Here is a 23,511-nt window from a genome sequence, read left to right as displayed (position 1 = left end):
TTTCCCACAGGGTTGTCCTGGAGAAACTGCTCGCCCATGGTTTGGTCTGGCATAGTCTTTACTGGATAAATAAACTGACTGGATATCTGAGCCCAAAGATTTGTGGTGAATGGATTTACAACCAGCACAGTCAGTCACTAGTGGTGTTCCCCAGGGCTCAGGGTTGGTGCCAGTATTGTTTAGTAACTTTATCATTGATCTGGATGAGGGGACAAAGGGAACCCTCAGTCTGCAGATGACACCAAGCTGGGCAGGAGTGTGATCTGATGGAGGGCAGGAGAGCTCTGCAGAGGGATCTGGACAGGCTGAATTGATGACCCAAGGCCAATGGCCTGAGGGTCAACAAGGCCAAATTCTGGGTCTTGCACTGGGGTCACAACAACCCTCTGTAGTGCTACAGGCTGGGGCAGAGTGGCTGGAAAAAGGCCCAGTGGAAAAGGACCTGGAGGTGCTGGTTGACAGCAGCTGAACATGAGCCAAGGTGTGTGCCCAGGTGGCCAAGAAGGCCAATGGCATCCTGACCTGGATCAGCAATAGTGTGGCCAGCAGGACCAGGGCAGTGACCATCCCCCCTATACTGACCACTAGTGACACCACACCTCAAATTCTGTGCTCAGTTTTGGATCCCACATTGCAAGAAAGACATTGAGGAGCTGGAGTGAGTCCAGAGAAGGGCAGTGGAGTTGGAGAAGGGTCTGGAGCACAAGTCTGATGAGGAGAAGCTGAGGGATGTGGCGGTGTTTAGCCTGGAGAAAAGAAGGCTCAGGAGGGACCTTATTGCTGTCTACAACTGCCTGGAAGGAGGGTGCAGGCAGGTATGGGATCATCTCTTCTCCTAGGTAACAAGAGATAGGACAAGAGGAAATAGCCTCAGGTTGTACCAGTGGGGCATTAGATTGGACGTTAGGAAAAATCTCTTCATAGAAGGGGTTGTCAAGCTTTGAAAAAGGCTGCTCAGGGAAGTGGGGGAGTCACCATCCCTGGAGGTGTTTAAGACATGTAGGTGTGGTACTTAGGGACAACCAGCTTGGCAGTGCTGGGTTAACAGTTGGGCTCAATGATCTTCAAGTTCTTCTCCAACCTAAACAATTTTATGATTCTATTGTAAACCAGAACAAATGCAAAGGCTTTGCAAGTCCTGAGGAAAGGGTGGGGGGTTTTTGTATTTTACAGTATTTTTAAAGTGTTTTCTTGAATATAAGCAATGGGTTTTACTCTGCAACATCATACCCTTTGTTCCATAGTTTGAAAAAACAAATTCCCCTTTTAGCCATTGCTTTTCCAGACCACGGGAAAATACCAGCAGTGAATTTAAGATTCATGTTCCTGAAGAAGTATACATGTTGTTATGATCTCAAGTGTGCTACTGCTTGAGAGCTTGATTACACAGTTTATGACTGTTTGTGGAAACAGTGACATTTTCCTTTAAAGATGAGGATTTACTATGAGTGAAAGGGGTTGACTTGCAGCGGCTTACCCAAAACAGAAGTTTATTATCATGGCATTGAAAGGCTAGAAATAGACATGTAAGAAAAGAAAAATAAGAACCATACTCTTCCCATTTCTCTCTCCCATTATCACTCATTCCCATCTTCTGTAACATCTTGCCATCTGTATTCAAGTTCCTGTTTAGCTCCCTTTCTTCAGAAAACCAGCTTCTCAACTGATCAGTGTTTCCAGCTTATGTCTTCTATTGTTTCTTTCTCTCAGCATCCTTTGCCCATTGCTTCTCTTCTCAGCATCTCACCTCCACATTTCTTGTGGTATTGCCTTTGGATTTCAGGCTCCAGAATCAATTTGCTCTTAGCACTACAGAGGTTTTATCCTCAGGTAAGCATCTGTCTGAGTAGCAAAAAACCACTAAACCTGGGCATAAAAGCATCTATTATTTATAAAAACACAAAGTTCATCTGCAGGTAACATTCCTATTATAAACACCTGGAGTTTGGTTCCACAGCAAGGCATGAGAAAACATGGAGTGAAACTGTCATCTCACATCTTTAAAACAGGGACATTTTTCTAGGTTCCCTGCAGCATTGCCTGATCTTGATCTTAGCTTTGTCCTTTTTACAGCACACATTTTTCACCATCTGAACACAAGTGCTCCCCAATCACGCTAAGGATTATCTAATCCTAATTGTACTCCATTTTTCTTACATTTTTAATACTTACCTATATTTTTTCAGGATTTCCCCAGCAGGTCCTGCTGAAATGGTGAGTAATCCCACTACTGTTCTTTCCCAGATGTTCAGATGACCGTCCCTCAGAGAACCCACAACTCTATTGTCGGAGATTTTGTCAGAGCGTTTCCACTGTCCTTTTTAACTTCTTTTTATATGACCTAAAACCTTAGTGCTGAAGTGTTCAGTGACATACTTATCTATTCTTCCTCCAACAGAAGCTGAGGCAGCAGATGTTCACTGGAGTTTTCTCTAGACTGCTGTCTCCTGCAGGATACATACCCAGAATCAGCAAGGACTGGCACTTTTAATGTTCCTAACATGCTGTGGCTTATCTAACCTTGCTTCATGATTAGTAACACTATTTAGGGATGAAGATCCTTTTGTGCTGGGTACCGTGGTAACACAAGCAAAACATACCTACTCTGTCCCAATGAAATTACATTATGGGAATAGAAAGGATAAGGAACAAATACCAAAGGCAACAACACAACACAACACCAGGTAGGGAACCTGGTTTAGGAACCCCAGCCTGTAGGGAACAATCACTAGGAACCTAGTTTTTGCCAAGGTTTCTTTTAGCCATCCCAAAAACTAAAAAGAAAGGTTTAGGGTCTAGAGTAAGACTATGTATTTGTTTACTGGCTGGTTACAGGAAATTCTTTTCAAGCATTAGGAGAAGCAGAAAGAAAAGCACAAAGGTAATTGCTTGAAATAAAAGACTAGAAATTAAGGTTTGCATCAGCAGCAAACTGGAAGGCCAGCTTGGAGATAACATCTGAAGGTGAAGCTGAAAATATAAAAAACCACAAAACCAAAGCAAAATAGTTAACATTTGTTAGGAGACATCTGGATGATTGCGGATAAAGGAGAATGGCTGATCTTAGATAATTCTTTTTAAAAAGGCATTAATATCTGAAAGTGATGACTTAGAAGAAAGCTTCTGCTGGGTATTACTTTCCAGATCAAAGGCTTGAACAGTAGGAAAGATGGTGATCAAGCAGGAAGGTATTAGAAAAGACGTGGCTGAGAAATTAAAAAGCCCAAGTTTGGCCATGGTGGACTTGTGCTGGTGGCTAATACCACTCAGGAACTTCTAAATGCAGGCTAACATGTTATCAGCTCTGGTAGAGGAAAATAAGCATGTTAATTGTCTGAAAAAAAAATCAGAAGTTAAATTCAGTACTGCATAAGGAATAGATTCTTCTAATTCCAGTCTCTTACTTTATAAGACTCTTTTGCCTTCATTGTCAAGTATATAAGTTCTATTCTGTGATCCTCACCACCACTACATTAGTTTCATGACAATACCAAAAGGAAATAAAAACTGTGAAATCTGATGAAAAGAAGTCAGTGGATTCAGTAAGAGTGATTTTTCAAATGAGAAGCATGGCATATATTGGCAGAGATCCCTTGATTCTAAGGGAAACCTGCCAATCTGTGTCCAAGCATCAACTTCTTTCAGTTTCCAAATAAATGAAGTCTTTCTGACCCACAGTTTAACCCTGATATTTGCAGTATTCATAAAAATGATTGATACCCTGGCTTTCTCTATGTCTAGATATGTATGGCAAGTCACAGAAATGTCTTACAGATGATAAATGGAGAGATGGAGAGAATCTGGAAGCCCTGGACAGCTCCAGAGGTTTCAGTTGCTCCTGTTCTTGTTCTCTCTTCTAAATACCTGCTGGGATGAATGGCAGAAAACAGAAGGTGCTTCCAGCAATGGGCAAAAATAACAAATCATCTGGGAAAAATCTGGTTTGGCTTTTTTCTTCCTCTGTAACATGTGCAGACTAAGAGATCAAACAGTGCTCCATATAAACAGAATAGAATCAATTAGTATACTCAGTTCTGGTGTTGGTATCTCTCCAAAGAGTAGTAAAGCTAGTTTTTCTTGCAGTATTGGAATTTTGAAGCTATTGCCTTATGAATGCTCAACAGAGCAACGGGGAACAAAACTGAGATATTCTTTTTTACTCATGATATATTGAACAGAGAATATGTTTCCCTTCAACTTATTTAGATAATAAGGTTCTCCTACTAAAATAATCCAACTGAACAATGTGTTAACTGAAGATTAAAGTTCACTTGTCCCTCAAACTTAATAGTCTGGTCCCAAGCATATCAAGCAGTGACTTGGAAGAAACACAGTTGAATTTCACATTTTGAGACAAACATGAAAACTGTCAAAAGTATCTACCAAATCAAAAGCATCAATCAAATCATAAGCATTATGACAGGATGCTTTGCAAGAATTTATGAACAACGTGAATCTGCTACTCCACAATCCTGCAAGTTTTACAGCTGTCTATGTCTGTGCAAAAAGATTGCAAAATGTACAGGTAAGAGCACTTTGCACTGATGCCAATTATTATAAAATATGTAAAGCAGCAAAAAATCAAGCCTTCTGTCTCCCAGTCACCCAACATGGATAACCAGAGGTGTTTACTCATTGACTGCTCTCCCTAAAGCTTTAATATATTTGTCAGGCTGCTATATGAAAAACACATTCCCCAATGGCATAATACTTTAAAAGACTCAAAAAACAAATAAATTAATTTAGCATGTTATGAAAGAATTAAACAATACCAACATATTTTTACTGTTCCCATGAGAACTACTATTTTCTTATAGTGCTGCTCTTTGCCTCTTGCCAAAATTCAAGATGGCCCCAGAGAGAGCCAGGATAAACCTGCTAGTCATTTACATGAATGGCAATTGCCATTTCTGAGCTTGCATCTGGTAGAGGCCACCTTCCTAAAAAGGACAAGAAGGGTGACATTTCTTCTGACACCAAGTCCTCTGGGAGTTAACTACAAACACATTTCCACCTTGTTTTAATACTGTTTTAACAAGCAGATGCAAAGTATTAATATTTTTTAAAATGTATTTCCTTAACAGGATTAAAATTTTTCTGTGATTGTTCTGTCATTTAAAATAATAATAGGAAAAACATTTTTTAATGGTATTTAGATCATCCTACAAGTTTTTAAAGGGTTTTGTTCCACAGAATTATGCAGGATAATAAAATGTGACTGTACTACTTCTAAACCAACGTGGTGATGTGTCACTTAGTTTAAAAAACTAGCATATTTAGGTATAAATTCTTAAATACTTAATCAGAAGTTCTAAGATATATCAGATAAGGTGATTCATCTTCTTGCTGTTATTTTCAGAAATGCCTGCTGGTTTCTATAGTCCAGAAAGGAAGTTTTCAATGAGCTACTCTTGGCCCTTTGCAAACTCCCTCATCCCAAGTCCCAGGTCATGGTGCCACTGGCAAAGTGACCCATTGCACATAATGCTCTGATAAAACAAAACTTCTGACATACTGAAACAATTTTTTACAAATTCTGAAGCCGTCAGAGTCAACAGCAAAACCATCATTGACTTTAACAGGGCCCAAATTTGTCTCTAAAGTCTCTTCACTGTAGAGCAACTTTGCTGGTTGACCAGAGGTGACTTCTGTGAGATAGTCACCTTGACTACCATGGTCAGAATGGCCAACACACAAGGCAGTTCACTCACAGGTGAGTGAAATTCTAACATTTTTAATTGTGTGCACAGCTTGTAACAGGGGTAATTAGACTTAGGCAGAAATTAGCTGGATTTGGATTTTGTAACATGAGAGGAAAGGTCCATGAGTCCACAGAGAAGTAGCTACAACATGATTCCCCCTCCCTTGTCTACTCAGCATGTATACATCAACCAACTATCACAGCAGCATCCCATAAGTACATAGTGAAATGTGAATTATCCTATGGAAATGCTGGTTGCAAACACATTTGTACTTTGTTCTCTAATTCACTTCAGGTTCCCTGTCGTGTCATTGAGAAGATAGCCTTGACACAATAGTTAAAATTTTACTCAGTATGATTCTGGCAAATAAAGCGTCTCATACTTTTTTTTTTTTTTTTTTAACTGGAGACAGCCTACATTTGTAATATACTTTATCACAAACGAATCACAGAACCACAGGAAATGTACTGTTCATTGCTCATGGCATCCTGGAACTATGAATACTACATTTGCTGACTTTGATTAGAGCCGACAGTTGTTTTTGTAGCCCAATAAAAATCACAATGGTAGGAGAGAGATAGGAAATGAAAGCATACTGAAAAAGTATTACTAATATACTGTGATTTGATACACATGTCCTGTAGCTGTTGTGAACAGCACTGGTAACAAATTTTAATGGGATTAATGTATTTTTAAAGAGATTTTGGCCTTCCATTGACTGAATATGCAATAATGATCAGAATTAAGTGAATGAATAGGAAGAATATTAACACAGAAAGATGTGGAAATCTACAATTTCAATTTGAAATATCACTACAAGAAAAAGTCAGTAATAGCAGTATGCATATTTCCTATGCAAGAAGATGTCTATAATGCAGTTAGAAGCAAACAAGAATATTTACATTTAGAACAAAAATTAGGTACTTTGAGCTACACAATCACTGCAGGACTTTTCTCTGCAAAAGTAACTACTACCTCCACAAAAAAAAAAAGAAAAAAAAAAAGTGAAAATTAGCTTATTAGCAGCTAAGCTCATGTGAGCTTGCAGATTTTCCTTTTTAGATCTTTTCTTTTGACATTGCATAGATATAAAGCCTCAGTTATTATTATTTATAGTACTAGAGAACTCATTAAAATTCAGTAATCCATATATATATATATATGTATTTGTAAATATGAAAGAATACAGAAATGCAGAATATTTACACCAAATGGGCATGGGATAAAAAAATAAATGTATTAAATACACCTGAGTGCCAATCCATCTCCCAAACATTACTTCACTACAGGAACAGTAACAGAAGACTAGAGAAACTGCTCTGAGTGCAGTTGGAGAAAAGGCAGAAAATTGGTTATGTTTCAAAAACATGAACATTTTTCACTGGACACATTCTAATTAATGTATGCCATGTTCTTGGACACACATTTTTGAGGCACTTCAGGTTACTTCTTCCTTTCCAGAGGAAACAGAAATCATAATCAATGCAGCAGTACAGCAATCCACAAATTAGTAAAATCTGAGCACAAATGACTTGATAAAGCATCAAGTTGTCTTACAGAGCCAGGAAAACCTCTGCATGTGAAAAACCATGCAAGACATGATACTGCCCTTTAAAAAAATTTGGGAAATCTTTTCTAAACTATGTGATACACCAAAGCTCTAATACTTTCTTAGAAATGAACCTCTTGAGTGTGTTTTACTCAGAAGCACTAGCAGCTATAAATGTGGCTAGATACATCAATGCCTACCTAATGAGTAGGTTCTCTACTGTTGCAAAAAATAGTGCAAAGCATTGGCATTTCTGAACCACGAAAAATAATTTCCTTTGCACCAGCCTAATCAGACAGCCTTTAAGCAGGCAAAATCTAAACAGATAAAATCACAAATTAAGAAAACAAGGACATTATGGTTAAGTTTAGTGACCTGTGCAAGTAAATCCCCATTAAAAAGAAGTTTGTCACCGGATTTGACAAGATGGTGGTTACTAAGCACAGAATTAAATATTTTAGGCATTCACTGGAAGACTGTTTTTTTCAACAGTGGCTGCATTTTTGTTACTAATTCAACAATCCAACCACAGAAAAAGTAAACAATTTAAAGTATTCTTTTGAAAAAAGGCATCAGAGAAGAAAGATGTGTTAATTACTGAACATTTCTGCCTCATCCATAGATGTGGCTCCATGATTGAATCCAGCCCAGCATAAGGAAAAATAAAGAGCAAAAATTAAATACACGCAGGAGAGCTGGGCTTGGCTTCATGCCCACCATCATCATAGTTGAACTCCATTTCCAAGATCCACCATAACACTTTCCTCTTCAGCTTCCTCTGGGTCACAATGACCTTTGCTAAACGTTGCAACAAGTGATAAAATGAAGACTGGGAGTACATTTGTTGCACAGTTAAAATTTGTTGCACAGGGGATCTGAACCAGATTGCAGATTAATATAATATATTGCTCAGCTACATTCCTCTTTGTTCCAGATGTGTGATTTGTTACTAGTTGTAACAGAATGCAAGCTGTATTTTGTAAAGACTAAAACCAACACATTACAGAACCCAGAAGCACAATCTATCAATTTTCTAAAAGGAAATTGCACCTGCCTGCAATCTTGTCCTCATTTGACTGAGCCCTCTCAGAAGCACAATGATTTAATGCAACAGCTCTTCACATTTGAAGGGTGTGGTTCAGCTCTGGCTTCACAGGAATGAGTCTAAGAGTCTAAATTTAGCAGGTAGTAAAAGTTTATCCACGAAAAAAAGAAAGCAGAAAAGCTCTCTTCACTTAACTGTGTGCATCAGTGTAATTCATAGATCGTGCCCTGCCACTTCCCTGGGACTGACCTACATCAGTTGTATTTTCAGTGTTGCAGCTCTCTCAGTCAAAGTGGGCAGCATACCCACTGCTTTGCATCAATGCCATTCTTCTGACATTTTCAAAAATGTTGAGTTCTAAATTCTTAGAAAAGAGTATGGAAGTTAAGCCATGTAGCTGTAGCCCTGAGTTCTGGCCCTGATCACTGCAAAAGTACACAGTTATTTAAAGTTACTCTATTAAAATGTCCCAGTTTATCTTCAAGCAAAAACGTGAAACAAAGCTTTGTTTTTATTTGCTCTTTCCAAAAGACAAAGATAAAGGATGTAGTAAAAATAATTGTACTGCAAAAGGAAACAAGGCCTGCCATTCACAACATCCCAGTGTCAGGAAAAGGGAGACAAGTGACAGGGAAATACTTGTTTCAGTTGTTATTACTGTGGACACTGTTGCAATTTTCATTCTTATCTGGTCTCAGCTCCTGAAGTTTTTTGATGATTCAACACAGTCCTCACCCAAACAAAATGTACATGGGGTTCAGTAACATTTTTGTGAGAGCAAAATTAAGCAAAACAAGGAAGAGCTTCACATGCAGATGACAACGGTCTGGCAGCTGGGTTACACTCAGAGCCATCTGCTGCAATGAGTGGGGGGCTATTTGTGCCCCAAGGAACTGTTCAGAAACCTGTGCTGGCACATTACCCTCCATCCCCAAGGAAACTTCAAATGTGCACATGCTGTCTCCAGAACACAGCAGGAACTCCCCACAACACCAATACAGCTCAGTTTTTATCCATCACAGCTGCCCTCCTGCTCTGTGCAGGGCTCACACCAGGACAGGACCCTCTATTTTGTGTCCCAGCATGTTTCCACTTTGCAGGGAGAAGTGCTGCACGCAAAATACTGGCAGGAACTCAGCAGGAATCACTGGTTCATGCAGAGTCAAGAGACTGCCTAACAGTGGGGCTCACCAAGGAGGGGCTTGCCAAGCACTTTGCAGCAACCCACCTGTCCCTTTCCACAGGTCCAGAGGAGCAGGCTGGTTCATGAGGAAATTTGGAGCCCGATTTTGAATTCCCATTATTCTTCAGACTGTGTCATTTTCCAAATGATTTACTGTGGAAAAAAACACACAGCTGATCACCTATTAGGACAAGCATTGTGCTGGAAGTCTTAGGCAGAGCTACTTACTGGGGAGGCCACAAAGAGGGCTGCCAGAGGAAAGGACATTGTATTGCTTTCATCCTACATGAGGCAGATCCTTGAACAGGAACAAGAGAATGGGACAGTAACTCCAAGAGAATGCAGAAATCAACCACAAGAGATCAGGTGACTGGTGGCATCATGTATTGGTATGAGGCAGAGTCAGCCAACTCTCACCAAACAAAAATCTCAGCAGGAACACACAGGCAGGAACCCCTACACTGAAGAACAAGACACCACATCCCATTAAGATACCACATGGGCAGAAGTTGCTGCATTATATAATGACGAGCTTGGCTCCTACCTCTCTGCATGGTAGGGATTCTCAGCTCCCAAGGAGTTCACAACTTGGAGGAGCTGTGAGATGTTGCCTCTGGCCATGGGTGTGGCTTTAGCACTACCATAATTTCCTGGCTCTTCTGTCTCTGTTGTCCATGTCAAGCGTTTTGAAGTGGCACTGTTACTTATTTCTAAGCTCAGTTGCCACTGATGCTGAACAGTGATCCATTGTTCCTATTGTTGCTTCCGCACTCCGTGGTTCATAAAAACAATGCTTAAGATGCAACTTCAGCACAGGGAGTCCCAAAACTGCCGAGTGTCAGAAGCTGGAAGAATCACTCTGTACTTGCCCTGCTTCTCATGCTTCTCCATGAGCACCTTCTGCTGGCTGCTATCAGGAAAAATGTGCTGAGACCTTTGGTACAAGCATGTACTGCTCCCCTTATGCTCTTCTTCTGACATTTCCCCCATCAACACTAATAGCTAAGTTATTTTGCCTAACAATGCTAATGTTCTTCCTCCTGTTATTTAAAAACTGCTTGCAAAGTGTAACACCTTGATTTTCCACGTCAGTGTCCTTCCCAGATTGTACTAAACTGGGGAAGGACACTGATATGGAAAATCAATTGTTACATTGACTAAAGTAACCACACCATGGGAGCAAAGCAATCTTTGCCTTGCAAAGAAAAGCCTGAAATAAATACTGGAAGATATTGATATACTCTGGTTTGGACATAACTACCAAAAAAAACAAACACATCCCCCCCATGAAAAAAATAAAAAGAAGAAAATCTGATCTGCATTCTGTCACCTGGTCCTCATGAGGATTTACAAATTCAACAATAACAAGGGGGATTTTTGAAGAAGGGGAAAATTAATGAAGATAAATTTTAACAGCATTTTCCAGCTTTTAAAAAAATGTCAAATGGGTGTTTATTTAATTTTTTTTTCCATTTTGAAATCCTAATTTCACCAGCTGTTTTCTTTCTCCCTATGGGAAAATTAGATAAATGTTTAAAAAACATAAGCAAGTGGCATCATTTTCTACCAACAGAATTCACTATTTCATTAAGAAATTCTGAAAGGGTTTCTAGTTTTTAAAAATAAAAATAAAAATAAAAATAAAAAAATAAGAAACCCTTTATCTAAGAAACAAGTAAACAAGCATTTTCCAACTTCCTTTGCTCATAAAAAAGTAAGAGTATGATGTACTATATGTGGAATAGAATAACTAATGATCAGAACTGCACAGCAACTCTGAATTTTAAACATATGGCAGAAGAGTATGTAGGTTCCAAAGCAAAATAAAGCTTACTAAAATGACCTGATAATTTTGAAGGCAGAGACTTCAGATGAAAGAAATCAATGCCCACAGGACCCAAACATGCACACCAGAAAATGTGAGGGCTCTGGGGAAAAGCCTGTATGGTTTCCAAAGGGAACTTTTCTTTAAGCTATTTAATAAAACAATTGTTCAATAGATACTTGCCTTTCTCTTGAGTAAGAGTTACCCCCAAAGGAAATAAAGTTCCATATGATTCCAAATATTTGTAAATTTATACATTTTGAACAAACAGAGGTATGTATTTACTAAAGATTGGGTAACATAGTTATCTATAAGGAATGACTAATGAAACTTGATGTATCATTTGTTATCACAATAAATGGTAATACTTGAATATAAAGCATATTCAAATGCTTTGTCACAGTATTTTCAACAATGTTTAAACTGCAAATGCCACACCAAACTGGCTGAAAAAGAAAGATACCTATATTATTCCTGAACTAGAAAACATAGTTAATTTTTAAAAATACATAAAATTAATGACAAATTAAATCTTAAATCTTGAAAAAGGAATTAATAAATATTCCATATCCATTTAAGATTTTTTTAAACAACAAGCTTTGTAAGAAAGATACTTGCAAACAGATATTACATTTGAGATTATATTAACCAAAGTCATCTCTGCATATTTAAATGCTTGCAGAGGTTTGTTTCTGGCTAACAATTCAAATCATACGTCATACCAAAGTTTTGGATAAACAATGATCAAAACAGACTTAGAAGAGCAATCATGAAAGGACTAAACAACAGAGAGAAACGATAATGATGAAATGTTGATTTGCCCCTGAGTGGCAGATTAAGGAACCTGTGCAGAGCGGATGTCACATTTTTTTAGCAATGCATGTACCCAAATTTGCTTTTGGCAAACATTGCTTAACTGCTGCTGTTTTTCATGAAGTCAATGAAGACTGGGTTAGATAATGAGCTGGCATGCACTTTTGAAATGTTTACTGTGTTCCTTAAAGTAGGGGGAACATGCTGGTTCTTAAACTAATTTGTTTTTTGTTGTTGGCTTCCCCCATCTCTCCCTTAGTATTCTGTTCTCCCTCTCTTTGGAATAAACAGAAAATGACTGAATCTTTTTATACTTTTTTTTCCTCTTACAATTATACAACTGAAGAATCAGTAGTTTCCAAATGGCAAACAACTGAGCCATGTCAAGAGCCATGTTAATCTCATGTGTTCACCCCATTGTTAACAATGAAGGAAGGGGGATGGGGAGGACAAAATAAAATCTGTCTATTCTGGCCTAAATGCAGGACATGAACCAGGAGACATTCCACAAACAATGTAGTCTTTTTCTTCTGGCGGGGGGAGGTGAAGGGGAAGATGATGGTAGCAGGACTTTTGTGGAAGGAGAAGCTGTACCCATCTTGCCAGTCAATACAGCATTCAGAAAGCTTACATGGTGGGAAGAATTTCCCACCCATTGTTAACTAGGAACTTGATTTGAAAATGCAGTTTTTAATTAAAATTGGCACTTCCAAGCTTCATGCTGGCATCCACCATCTTGCTAAACACTGAGCTCATTTGTGGTTCCAGCAGTTTGCAAACGCAGTCTCAGAGGTGACAGACCGTTTCCCATCCTGCCACCCTTGCTCAGTCCTTAGTCTCTATCTTATCAGGAGCACATGGGAAACTTACTCCAGTAAGACAAAGCAAGAATGTAGGATGTGGCCTCATTCGGCAAGAATCCACAGATCCCAGTCTTTATTACTTTTAAGGCATTATTAACGGAACAGAATTCTTCAGAAATGTTTGGAGGAAAACAGGGTCAGTTATTTTTGAGGCTTCTGCATGCTTCATTTCACTCAGACATCCACAACCATCTTTATGGATAGAGATCCTACTGCTTAGCTCACATTTCGTACTCTTCCCACCTATACTTCCAGACAACAGAACTCAAAGATAGAAATTTTAAAGTATTACCACCAACAACAAAAATTGCTGGGTAGATAAGATGCAGAATGTAGCTGTTTCACACAAATGGACAAAATGGCTTACTTGTTTTGTTGATTTAATGAATAGATTTGCATATGCAATGCATTCTGAATTGAGTGATCTCAGATGAAAAGTCAATTTACAGGTCTGCTGAAGAAAATAGCAAAGTATCTTCATAATATCTTCATTAAGAGATCACATCTCATTATTTAGGGCCTTTTTCTAAATAGTTCTCTGGGGGAAAAATTTGTTTAAAAGTCTATTTTTTTCCTGCTTTGCATATTCTGAGATGTTGAAGAGCAAGCTGGGAGGGTAATTTTTCTTGTTTTTAAATTTTATTTGGATTGATGTCTTTACAATGTCTAATATTGTTAGGTTCACTACAAAGGATTTCACTTCATCTTACAGTAAAAGAAAAATATTATGCAAATTGCATAAAGGACTTCACAAGACTATCCAGTTCATGTGAATACTAGCTAGCAAAGCAAGCTGTTGTTGGCTTTTGAAAAATCTGTCAACAATTAAGCTCATCAAAAGGAAATTCATAAGCCGATTTAGCAGAAATGTCTCACAAAGCCTGAGCCCTGTAAGGTACATTCATGTATTTAGTTCAGTTAAAGTTCTATTCAAGAATTAAAGTAATTACCAAAGATTCATATATTTGTACTAAAAGCTTGCCGAATGTACAAATCCAAATATAGAAAGAACCTCAAGATTTCTAAATTACTGCAATTTGGAGTCATTTGCAGAATGATTTTCCAACAGGAATAAATCAGTGTTCCAAGCCTTCTCACATTATTCTGAGAAATATCATCTTTCAAAAACTAGTACAAAAAAATGAAAGATATCTAACACCTACGCTCTGTGTCCATTTACCAACATACATCTTATGTACCTCTGTAAAACAAAACCCAGATCTTCATTACTGCATTTAGAACATTCTATAGTCTTTATTTAAGCCAGAGGACAAGGTTTTAAGAGAGTTCCACAGAATATGAGAGTTCCTCAATCCTGACACCAAAGAAAATAATCCAGCAAAGAATATGTCTGCACTGCAAACTGCCTCTCCATCTCCCAAAATGCTGTTAGAGAGCACACAGAGCCTTGCAAAAAAATAGGAGTTCTTTTGTCTTGTGACTTGTCCAAACCATGCTTAGCAATCTAGAGAAGTCTCTTCAGGAAACTACAGGCTTCATTATGGAAATTCTCTCTTCACTGCATGTTAATTTGATTATTTTTATGCAGAATTTTGCACGTATACACCACTTGACCAGATCTGACTCATCACACTTGCCCTGTGTTTAAGATTTTATTCTAGTTTCTTCCAGTAATGAATTTGTGTTGATTTTGTAAGATCCTGTTCATGACCTTAAAGTCAGTTCACAGGGTCAGACCTTTCATTTTTCTGTGTTCAGCTATTACTTTCTGCCACTGCTCTTCCATTATTCAACCTCCAGTCTTACAGGAATAGGACTTGGCTGATAGTTATTTTTGCGAAATTCTTTGCTTTCCGATCTCAGGAATTTTGTAACTCTGTGCTCAGAGTGTCTGATTAAATCTGCAGTTAGGATTCTGTCCTTAATCTAGAGTTCAGCAAATGTTTCAGCTTCAGTCTGAGACAACTCACAAGAACAACACTAAAAACATTTACATTTTATTGGGAGAAATCTACTGGGGAGCAACTGCTACACTCTCCACATTTGTAGATGACACTTACTCATTGGCTACTGTTTGTTTCCTTGTACATATAAGCACAGTGCAGACATTGCCAGAAAAAAAATCAATGTTGAAGTGAATTCAAGGTTGCATGGCTGTACCAAAAGTTTCCCAACTCAGTAGTAATCATGCCATTTCTCCCCAAATAAATAGTCCAATACTTGACTTTATTTGATTGAGTCCAAATATTAAGATAGAAGTCATATAGGTGTGAAACAAGCAATTTCTATCCCATCCTGTAAAAATACTACACATAAGCTCTACATCTATGATTAATCACAATACGGCTCATCGTTCCAAATCAGACTCAGTGATTTTTATAGACATCTGTTTTCTTTCACATTTACCACATACATGGATGTAGTGTCACTATTACAGAGATTTGACTCATCGAAAAACATCACAAGTCAACCACTAAATCAGCAAGGAATATGCAGCCCATCAGAAGCCATGAATAATATAAGATCCATATGGGCTTGTATAAAATTACTGAATTTGCCAGGCCATCAGGCTCTTTGCACCCTGCCTTGCTGGAGATGAGGTGGTGCTCAGCAAGCAAGCCTTCTGAGCAGCCAGCAGCCACAAAGCTCATGGAAGCTGGTGGACATAACTATCTTCTACTCAGTCTAAGTGAGAGAGAAAGAAAATACTCCTTTTGTTTAGCAATAAATATAACAATAGAAGCTACAGGCTAAAGCACGAATCAGCATGACAAGGTTGGAGGAGGAACTGGGCAGTGCAGCCTGAGGGATCTCCCCCAGAGTCAAAGGCAGAAGCAGGAGTTGGACTTTGCTTGTTGCAACAACTACTTCTTGTCCGAAAGAAAAAATGTGCAGGAGCATAAGAAGACAGTCCAGAGAGGGCTTTGCAGAGGTTAGTGAACACAGCAGTACAATCCTCAAAGAAAAGCAGAAAGCTTTGGGGGGAAAGTGATAGCTGCTGGGGGACTGATGGTGGCTGGGAGCAGGGACACTACAGGCACTGTGCTGGCCACAGCAGGGACATGCTGTGTTGGAGCCACCAGTCCTACAGACAGTGGAGCTGCTGCTCCAGCATCCACAGTGCCAGCCATTCCCTTCTGCCATGACAGAGGGCCTGGGCTGCAAAAGTGGGACACCAATGGCACAGGTAATCCACACCTGACCATTCCTGCCACACTTCTCCTACCACGATACCTCCCTGAACTATACAAGAGGAAGGAGGAAGGCTCTGCTCAGCGGTGCCATGCAACAGGACAAGAGGCAATGAGCACAAACTGAAGCACAAGAGGTTCCACCAAACATAAAGAGGAACTTCTTTACTGTGCTGGACAGGTTGACCAGAGAAGGTGTGGAGCTTCCTTCTCTGGAGATATTCAAAAGCTGTCTGGACACAATCCTGAGTAATGCGCTGCAGGGCACCCTGCTTGAGCAGGGAGGTTGGACTAGATGACCTCCAGTGGTCCTTGCCAACCTTACTGATTCTGTGTTATACTTCTTGGCCCAAAAAATGTTCTCAAACCAGGAGGAGGAGCTGGCACCAAGCATATGCTTTGGTTGGAATGGCTCATCTGTGTTCAAATCTGAATTCAAAGTGGGAACTCCACCCTTGGAGTATTCTCCTCTCAAGAGTGAGAGCACAGTCATAACCAGCTCCAAGGCAACCAGCTGGCACATAGCAGCAGGGAACACCTGTGAACATCCTACTTTGGGGCATCATATCCCCCCTGTCCCTCTGTGGGTCTAGCTGTTATTTCATAATTTGTGCTTGATGCAATTAAAAGACTGTCACTGACTTAACTAGGTTTAGATCAGATATTTTAAGGAAATTCATAATGGGGAACAACTGAGGGAAGGCTACAGGATTTAGTAAGTATTTTTATGAGGGAATGGACAATTGCTACCTGCTGTACACCAAAATGCATACCTGAGAAGCATAAAAGTAACAAAAATACTTCTGGCTCTAAACCCCTATTTTATTTCTGAATTCAGGTATTTTAGCCCAAGAGACAGAAAACTAGCTTGAATTTCTTTTCTCTAGCTTCTACTGACTTTTCTCTGAATTTCTCTACTATGCATCCCACATTATGGTACCTCTCTCTGCCCCCAGTCAGACTACTGTGTTGGATACCTAATTTTAAGTTGTTACCTTTATGACTCTTTACTGCCATAAGTTTCTTTCCAAATTAGTTAGGTTAATGTACTTATACTAGTACAGTGGCATTCAATTTTTACAGAACCCCTATTTGATATTTAAGCTGTGTGCAACTCTTGGCAGCCTACTGACATGGCAGAGAGACCAGGTTTGCAGAAAACTGTCTCCTCCTGCAGATCTTCTAAGAAGTATCTCATATTGAGCATATTAAAAAAAAGCTTTGAACATCTTCTGAAAGCTAAGCAGTTATGAAGGAAAGGAAAAACAGATTGGAGTAACTTAAGAACACAGAGAAGGCAATTTGTGCCCAGGCAGTCAGGAAATCACAAGCCTAGAAAGACCATGCAGAAAACTGCCTGTATTTTGCCAGGGCTACTGAACAATACCCTACTGCATGGCTTTTTAAATAGTTTTTAACATTTAGCCCTTTTTAAATGTGTAATTGTGTTATGGATACTAATTTCCTCAGAACCAAGTATAATTATTCTTCTAAATATTTGGTCCATCTCTATTGTAAGCTCTTCTTAAGACAGCTACAAAATATTGCTAATATTTTTTAGTTAATAGTGTGTTTAGAAGGTCGTGTCAGGTTATTGCTGGGAGGATTAAAAGATTTTCTTTCCTCCAGAGCCCTTTGTTATAAGAAACCAAGGAAATTTAAAACAGGATTTATTCCTTCGAACCACGACAAACCAACAGAGTACCGTGGCAAGAGCATGAAGTAAGAGCACTCTGGGCCAGGAAATTTACAAAGAGAGCTTTCTTCAAACTCAAAAGTTGAGTTGAAATTTTAAAGCTCTTAATGGTTCTACATTAAAAGACAACTGGTTTCACATCATTCCTACTTACAAGTTCTCTTTCAAAAGACTCTGGTACAATAACTAGTAAGCTAGTGGCTGTCACTAACACAGGCAGACATTCCTGGCACATATAAGCTTCATTTGGTACTTGTCAAGCTAAGCCCTGCTGGCTGCTCCCACTGCCACTGGCAGGAAGAAAGGATAGTGACGAGCATCATTTCAGTGGAGAAACCGGAAAGACAGGCAGGAAGGAAGAAAAGAAAAAGGAGAACCCAGGAAAGTTTGGTCTCAGATGTCAAAACAAATCCACTGACAGATATAATGGATTTTCCCAACAGATGTTACTTAGAAATAAACAAGTCTCTCAAGCTTTAGGCTCATGCCTGTAAGAAGTTTTAAAATAGGTCTGCAACTTTATGAAAGTGCTGTCATTATATTAGTCAACTGCCCAGATAGAGTAACGATGATATCAAGGTGAATGGTAGGTCAGTTGAAGTGGGTGTGCCCTCTGACTTGGTTTAAAAATTAAAGGCATCAGCCCTATGAAGTGATTGTGGGTGTCCCAAAATCCATTGCTCAGAAGTAATTTATTTGGAGCATGTCAAAACCCAGCAAATCCTACCATTACCAAGGCATTAGGTATTGTGGTGCTTTCTTCTTAATCTTTTAGAATGATCTCTCAAACAGACACAGCTTAAACCTTGCTTTCTACATGCACCTTATTCTGAAAAAAAATCTTAGATTTTTTTTTTCCCTGTGTCATTTAAGTTAACTTAGCAGGACATTCACTTCTAAACATTGCATCAAACTGTTTTTTTGAGCAACTGAAAGCAAGAGCATTGGTCACATGCTCATGTTCTGCTGGAACTGGGCCTATAAATATTCTGACCATTTCCAAATGAATGTGTCATGCTGTAATGGATATCCTGAAAAAGAACTGATGCAACAGCACCAACAGAAATATTTACATATCGTTTTTAAAGGTTTCATCAACAGGTGGCTTTCGTCTACTACACAGTATTGCTAGCTTAGCTACTGCAACATCGTGAACAGATGTTTTTAAGCATCATCAATAGGATTACTCTAGAATTTTCTCATCATAAATCAGCACACTGCAATGTGTTTTCTGGTGGGCAGCTAATATATCCTGCCTGCATCGGTACATCTATATGATAGTTCACGGGAGGATGAATGAGCTCACTTCATTTGAGATGACAGCTTGATGCAGCATTTCAAGGCTTAGCCTAACATGCCCTTACTTGAGGTCAGCCAGCAACCAGTCCCAGAAAACATGTTTGTTAGATGTAACTGAAAACAGTTTAGCACTTGCATTAAAGTAATAATTAAACATGAACAGTGTGCCTTGATGTTGTTTAAATGAATGACAGATTCCATGCCCAGAGCAGTTTTCAACCCACTTCTGTGACAGACAAAACACAGTAACTGATCCAAGAAAGAATTAATGAAAAGAGTACCAAGAGGTTAAGCAGCTATCATTCTGACTAAACCATATATTATGGTGTCACTCATATAATATACCTCCACAAAGAAGGTGGAGCTCAGTCACATCCAGCATGCCTCCACTAAAACAGCTGGCACTAAAAATCAGATGGGCTTGTTAGCAGCTTCCTCTTGAGAGCTGTTATATAAGCATGGAGACTGTAAACAAGAAAAAGAGAAAGAAATGGAAAATAACTAGATAAAAATTTCAAGGAAAAATATTATTTGTATGCATCTATCTTTGTAATTCTAACCTGGACAGAAAAAGGCAACCCAAGTTTTTCTTCAACTGTGTAAACTCTAATTTAAAATAGCTTTTCATAGAATTTTGTTTTCACAGTTTCTATCAGCTACTGCCCAGAGATCCAGGGCAATTGATAAGATAGACACTTCTACCCAGAATTTTCTCTTCTCTGTCTAAATCATAATGCTGAGCTGAAAACCCTTGGCCAAGTGACTCTAGATATGACTCTAGATACACACTGAAAAAATCCACCAGTGAGTAAGTGAGCACTTAGAGAAACTAACTTTTATTTGGGTGCTTAAGAGGAACTGAGCCCTTTTCTGTCTGACCTGGAGGCAGCTGCAAATATGGGGCAGGAATGAACAGGTTTGGATGCCCCATCACCTGGTCTATTAGACATGCTCTGTTCTGTAAAAGAGTATCAATTTCTCCAGTGAGAGTTAGCAAAAGAATCTAAATAGCAGGTCCAGAAGCAGAGGGATATTTAAGTAACTGAATCCCAGTCTCTGATGTCTTCCTTTCCAAGTGACATTCCTGAGGTGCCATTTCCAGGTATATTCTGAATTGGCTTTCCTAGTCTCACCGGTGCTTCCCAATATAGCATTTGCAAATGAGGCTCCTCATTAGACACAGAGTTTAGGCATTTTAATTCACTATACTAGAAGAGCTGCATTCAGCACTAGAAAATTTATTTCTTGTGCATCTAAGTTAAACTCAAAAGGGCACCTGGGCTGTGCCATGCGAGGGGACATTGGTCCACATGAACGAGAAGAGATGGCTCAGCCCCAGACAGCTGGTGAGGTTACTGTGCCCAAGTGTCCCCCTCACTCTCCCTGAGCTGATATTTGAGCTGTTCATAAACCAGCTGCTGAACCACTGGAGTTATTCAGCTCTTTAAGGGTGGGGTAAACAGCTAGAGGTGATAACCACATTAGCTGTCTCAAGCTGGCAGCAACACATAAATCAATCAGAGGCCTCCAGGCACATTGAAATGGGATCCACAGACACCAGCAAACTAAGAAGGAAACTGCTTAAACCAGCCAGTAGGAAACACAAAGACAAGTGCAGTATAAGATTGCACACACACACACACACACACACACACACACAGATACACACTCACAAATGGCTCAATCTCAGCCTTGGTTTTCTTTTCTTCCTCTGCTGAGAGACTTTTAAAACCCCTTTCTTCCAGCAGAATGCCAGCCACCAAGATGCCACAGCAGGTTCCCACTGTCCTGTCCACCATCCAAACACACACACCCCTTTTTATTTTCTTCCTTTTTAAAAAATACTATGCCACTTTCCAGATGCCTATTAGTCTCAGTGTATAGACCTACCTCTCCTTCCTCTGTAGTAAGTGTCCTAAGATAGACTCTCTAGAAATCATTCTTTTTCTTACCCCTCTGGATACTGTGTAGGGAAAATACAGCAGGAACATCAGTAGGAGGGCACCAAGAACAAAAGTCCCAGCCCTGGATAGTGTTACAGAGTCTCCTGGCAAAAAGACGTTTTAATTCACCAAAAACAGGCAAAAAATCTCATCACCTCCTGACTGAAAGGTAAGAACCCTGAGGAATGCTTGATTCAACACCACAAAACAGGCCTTTTTCTGATGAAATTATACATATTCTCTACACACTTTTTTTTCTATAACCACAAGCAAAACAGAAAAGAAAGAGTATGAGAACACATTTCTCTTAGTTTTAAGATGTGGGCTGAAGACCCAGAGATTGATGTGGTCAGGACATAGGCAGGTGGCACAAACTCAGAAACAGGCTGATAGACTGATAGGTTCTATGGGTATTTCACTAGCAGAAACTAGCCCAGAAAGAATTGGTATAGGGGGAGAGAAGGTAGGTGGGAAGGCAGGCAAATGCCAGTGACACCTAGAGATGTCCTAAGCACTAAAGAGGCATTTAAATATAATTCCTCACATTAATCTAGCCCACTAGTTCTGGTGATTCAAATGCCTGCACAGAGAATTGTGCTATTCTGCCAGAAAGCTGCATATCTATGGAAACATACGGAGAATTTCAGCCATCACCTTATCTGCACTGATGATTTATTTTCTTGGGATAAAAGCAGCAGCTGTAAGATCACGAAAGTAAAAATATTATGCCTATTCATACATTCTTTTCATACAGTTTGGAGAGCACTTCCCCTCTTCTTTATGCTCAGCACTGGCAGATAATGTGGCTTCCCTCTAGAACCACATGCACTGTGTGCACAGGTTGTGTCCAACACTAACCTACAGAGCCCTTGGAAGTAAAAACACATAAAAGAGAAGTCTACTTAAAAATAGAGTCACAATCATGTACTGTACTCTGCGTGCTTAAACAGTGCACGTAATACAGTGCAGTGTAATAACCACTCACTGCTCAGGTTTCTAACATGAAGGAGAATACAGAATAAAATTATAATTCGGCCTGGAACTAATTCTGGAGTACAGCCAGCCTCATGCAATCCATAAAAATTCCTGCGTCAAAATGATGTGTCCCATTGTCTTGATGCCTTGATCAAGGTTTCTCAGTTTCTCTTTTTTCTGACATCCTCCACATTAACAAACTAACAGTGAACATATGTTAAACTAACTGCACCACCACTGAAGTTCTGCTCGAGAATCTACTCCTTTGCAATTTTTTAATCAGCATATGTAGCAGTGAATGCTGTCCCTGTATAGCTAGTTCTCTTCTGTACAAATTAGAGTCCCTTGAAAAGGTACTGAAAATGCAAACATTATTGCAAAAATTCCTGTCATCTGCAACCACCTTACCAAGTTACATTCTTTACTTATCAGCCACTGATTACCTGATTACAAGAAAATAATAGTAGCACTTAGCCCTCCTGGAAATAATCCTAAATCACAGATTTGTCAATAATCCTAGAGGTCTTCAGAAAATAAATTTGCATCCCCTTGTTACATACTTAATATTTCCACATTTTCACTCAGGTTTCCCATCGGAACTGAAATGAGATAATCAATTTAATTAAAAGGATTTTTTTTAAGTTTATTTTTCCATTTCCTTCAGTTATTTGCATGGGAGAATCAGAATGACAATTTACCAGAGCATATGGAATACAGATACAATGCACAAATACCCTGTATTTTCATAGTGTCTCCCCTAATCTTCTGAAAAGCCACTGAAATAATGAGAAAAACCAATCTACATTATAACACAGCAAACCTTCTTAAGATTGTTAAGCAACCTCTGCACTCTTGGTGGAATATGGGCTCCTCCTTCCCTCAGCTGTAAGCTCCAGCCAGCAGATGGGAGGTGCTGTCCCCCGGAAAGCAGCCACAAGCACCTGACAAGGGAGGAGCCTTGCCCGAGGATGTGTGCAATGCCACACCTGCCTCCCCCAACTGGTGCACCAGCCAGTGGGGGATTGGATCCAGCAAGGCAGGAATGCATGGTTAGAGACCTCCAGTTCTTAGAATCTGAATACATATGAGGGCTAGGGTTTTTGAAGCCAAATTCTTATTAAAAACAATAGACATTTGAGTGTACAGATCCCTTAGTCTCTGTCCAGCCAAAGCAATTCCTTTCCCTCCAGCCTCTAGCTGCTACCCATTGGTTAGCACTGCTAGTACAATTTTTTAGAAGGATTTGTTGCACAAAGAGAGAGACTTATTAAAAACAGAAAAGAATGTGTTGTGTCTCTGTAGCCAGAACCATAGTTTAAAAATCTGTGCGCCGGATTTTCCTGAATGCTCAAAAGATACGAAAGAGTCATAAACCCATAGGAACCACCTAAGCTCAAGTATATGGCTGGTTTTCATCTCCAGTGATTCAAAGGAGGTATGTTTACTACTGCACCTGGCACAGCATG

At 39.4% G+C, this 23,511-nt stretch overlaps 1 long non-coding RNA gene across 1 annotated transcript in view; it reads right to left on the bottom strand.

Annotated features, from left to right (window-relative positions):
* LOC146435944 (uncharacterized) overlaps nucleotides 1-23,511 on the bottom strand; it is a 219,206-nt gene that overhangs the window by 171,576 nt on the left and 24,119 nt on the right. The window contains exon 2 of the long non-coding RNA XR_014852454.1: nucleotides 2,377-2,447. This is a non-coding gene — a long non-coding RNA (uncharacterized LOC146435944). The remainder of the gene's footprint in view (nucleotides 1-2,376; nucleotides 2,448-23,511) is intronic.

The sequence above is a fragment of the Lichenostomus cassidix genome, chromosome 5, assembly GCF_008360975.1.
Source record: "Lichenostomus cassidix isolate B80296 chromosome 5, HeHo_3.0, whole genome shotgun sequence".
Classification (NCBI taxonomy): Eukaryota; Metazoa; Chordata; class Aves; order Passeriformes; family Meliphagidae; genus Lichenostomus; species Lichenostomus cassidix.
Note: the sequence above shows the minus strand (reverse complement) of the source record. Positions and strands in the feature narration are given on the sequence as shown.